The sequence below is a fragment of the Candoia aspera genome, chromosome 7 (assembly GCF_035149785.1).
Source record: "Candoia aspera isolate rCanAsp1 chromosome 7, rCanAsp1.hap2, whole genome shotgun sequence".
In the NCBI taxonomy this organism is placed as follows: domain Eukaryota; kingdom Metazoa; phylum Chordata; class Lepidosauria; order Squamata; family Boidae; genus Candoia; species Candoia aspera.
Window position 1 is genome coordinate 50,529,906 of NC_086159.1, and position 3,627 is coordinate 50,533,532.

The window sequence follows — 3,627 nt, forward strand, 5'->3', positions numbered from 1 at the left end:
CAGCCCAGCACAGACTTGCTTCCAGTTCCAAGCCTCATCTCACTGTTCCAGCCAAGTCCAGCCTTGCATCCAGTTCCAAGCCTTGCCATTCCAGCTGAGTCCTGCCTTGTATCCAGACCTGAGCCTCGCCTTGACGCTCCAGTCAAGCCTTGCCTAGCCTCCATTGTGAAGCCTAGTCTAGCTTCCATGCCCAGTCTGAGACGTGTGCCTCAAGCCTCCTCCTTGCCACATGCTCTAGCTACACCAGGTCTTGCCACCTCATTGAGAGGATTAGCTGAGTTCTGCCTTGCTGTTTTGCCACAATCTCCTTCTGCTTCTGAATCTGCAGCCTTGCCTTGTTATCCTCCACTGCCTGGGTGGACTTGATTGAACTGCACTGCCTAATCTATTCTAAGGACTTTCATTGTTGTAAATAGTTATTTGTAAATAGAGAATTTAATAGTAATTCTGCCTGGCCATCTCATAGTCTGAACAGGACAGTCCCAACAGTTTATCATTTGTCATAATGGACTCTGTATAACAAAGGGCTGGGGAAAACAACATGTGCCCCCACACCCCATCTCTTCTGGAGCCCCCAAGGCTTCCAGCTTGCTGGATTGCTGATTACAGCTTTTCTCTGCCCATCACCTATACTGCAGACACTCAGGCTTCCAATAGCACTCACAAGTTGCCACTTTGCCTTCTGAGTGGTGAGATTCTTACTTTCTACGGATGTTGTAAATTCTAATTTTTTTTCCTCTTGCGCATCTCCAAGTCATCCTTATGATGCTTCCTTAAACAGCCCTTTCTCTGATCAACAGCTGTTCTCCCCTGCTAGGTCTTAATTATCCCTATTTAATACTTTTCAGCTCCATCTCTCTGCTTCCAGAAATGAGCTTGCCTAAGTGCCACAGGACATCCATTGATCATAAGAGACTCTGGCTAATGACCATTTTTGAAAGGTAAGAGAGCTTCTGTCCTCCACACTCCAAGGCATGCAGAGCATGGCATTTAGATATTTAGACTCTACTGCTTCTAATGGTCTTAGATCTTTCTAACTAAAAAACTGTGAGCCATATAAGAGGTATCTGATCAACTTATCCTTAAAGACATTTGTAACATCACCTCTGATCAAAATACAAAATAGCATTAGCAACCTTATGGGCCCAGTCAGTAACAGCTATTACTTATTCTCTCTTAACAGCAAAAGTAACTCCCAAATATTTAAATGCCTCATGCATATACCATTAATCTTCCGACAATGCCTATATCTTGCAAGCCTCCTAGTCAAGACTAACATTTTTGTTTTGTTGTAAGTTATGATGAGCTTTTCCGCTGTACGTGGCCCAATGGCTTGAAGTTTCTGTCTTAGAGCTACAGTCGCATAAAAAAATTTAGGCACCTCTGGTAAAATTATATGTTTCAAGTGAACAGAACCTGACAAAATCACTGCATAATACTTAAACTCAAGATCTTTCTGCAAATTTGAATACATTCTTACTATTTGTGTGCAATTGTTTACAAATTCAAGATAAGAAAATAGTGAATATGGCAGTGCAGAAGTTTGGACATCCTTTCAGGTAGTACTGTGTAACACCTGTTTTGGACAGAAATAAGAGCTTTCAAACATTTCCTGTAGCTAGCCAAGATTCTTCCTATCCTTGTTTTGGATTTTTTATTCCCACTCTTCCTTGAGGAACTCTTTTAACTCAGACATATTCTTGGATGCACTGCATGTTTGAGATCTCCACACAGATATTCAATAATATTCAAGCCTGGAGACTCTAAGGGCCATTCTAAAACTCTTATTTTTCTTTCCTCCTAAGTACTGGACTTGGCAACATGGAGGTATGTTTCAAATTGTTGACAGAAGCTGCATCTGGTACAGAATGCAACAGCCAGATTCCTAATCAGGGAACTCCGTTATGGCAGAGTCACACCAATCTTACAATCACTGAATTAGTTGCCAATAGGCTTCTCGTCCATATACAAAAAGCTGGTTGTTACCTATAACCCCTATACAGTGTTGTTATATCACGGACTGTTTGGGAAAGTGTGACTCTGGCCCGTTTGGTTATCTAGAGAGCTTGTTGAAGGTTCCACGTCCAAGAGAAGCTACCAGAGGGGAGATAAGATGGCAGACCTATTTGGTAATGGCCCCCACTCTGTGAAGCATTGTCCTTGGAGATAAGTGTAACTCCCACTATACTGACATTTTGGAAGGCACTTAAGGCTATTCTGTTTCTTTGTCCCAAGATGAAGATTCTGAAGGGGCATTTTACTCTTCTATGCAATTATTATTTTAATTGTCCCTTAATTGTACACACACACACAGTCTGTATGGTTGGAGCAGTCTATAACTACTGTCCAACAGAAAAAATAAATTTCGTTTAGGTCAATGAAGCTCTATAAAGAACACCTTAAAGGCAATTACTTTTTCAACTAGATAATGCAAAATATTACACTGAATGTTGACCATCCCATACTAAATCAGCATGTTTGTCAGCCAATACATTGCATCAGCTGATTAATTTCCATTAAAGATACCTGGTGTACAACTCACTGATTATACTTAGGATGAAAATTTTCCAGATCAGTATTGTTTCTTTTCTAATAAAGTGGCTGTGTAATTGACTGACTCTGATCCTTAGGGATTTGCAGGGAGTGAACAATGTAAGTAAATAATGTTGCCAGTATCAAAATTGCATTTCCCCCAGATCTGGATGTAACTCAAGAGAGATCAGACCACTGAAGTCATCACTTAGTAAGACACAAGAATGCTCAAGCCATACTTCTTGGTGTTCCTTCTCTGACACAGCTGTTTGAAATAAATAGGTTATGAAATTCTAGAATACAACAACAAAAAAATGTCCTTAACTATTTGGTCCACTTTCTGCAAACTGTCCAGTTGGACTTCCTAGTTTTTCCTTTATAGCAAGGCTTTAACATTTCCCCCCCTTTCCAAATAAGGATCCTCACAGGAAACAGCAGATGTTTTCTCTTTAGGTCCTGATTTACCCTTTGCATCAGCTGGTTTACCCTTCGCATGAGCACACTGTTAATCAAACCAAAATTTGTATTTAAACTTAATTCTAGAATTACTAATTGGAGCTTGGAACACTAGTACCTTGTTGGGAAGTAAACAACACCTCTAGTGTCCTTCCCAACAAGTTTAGATGACATAACTGACATTAAACTGACATAGCTATAGGTAAGCTACAAAATGGCAAAATTGTTCTGTGAAGTTTCCTGTATCATCTAATTTAAGTACATGAGAATGAGGTATCCCTTGTACCTGAAAGGGGGGGGGGGGGCTCTCCCCTGCTGCATTATCCAGGAGTTCTTTTTTCACAATTCTGATTTAGGATCCAATTGACACCATCACTTTTCCTTTATTTTGCTTTCTGTAATAGCATTTTAAAAAATGGGAGCTTATCTAAATTCTCAGCCATAGCAAATAGTTTTTGAAGAATTGAAATAATAGTTTCTGCTGTCTACTGGCACCATTTTGCCACAAAATTCCCCCAAATTATCAACTTCTTGGATCCTCATGAGCAGATAAATCTGCAAACTGCTTTGACTCCATTTATTAGGTTTTATCCCCATCACTAAATCTGGCTGTAATGATTTAAGAAACGATGTCCTCAA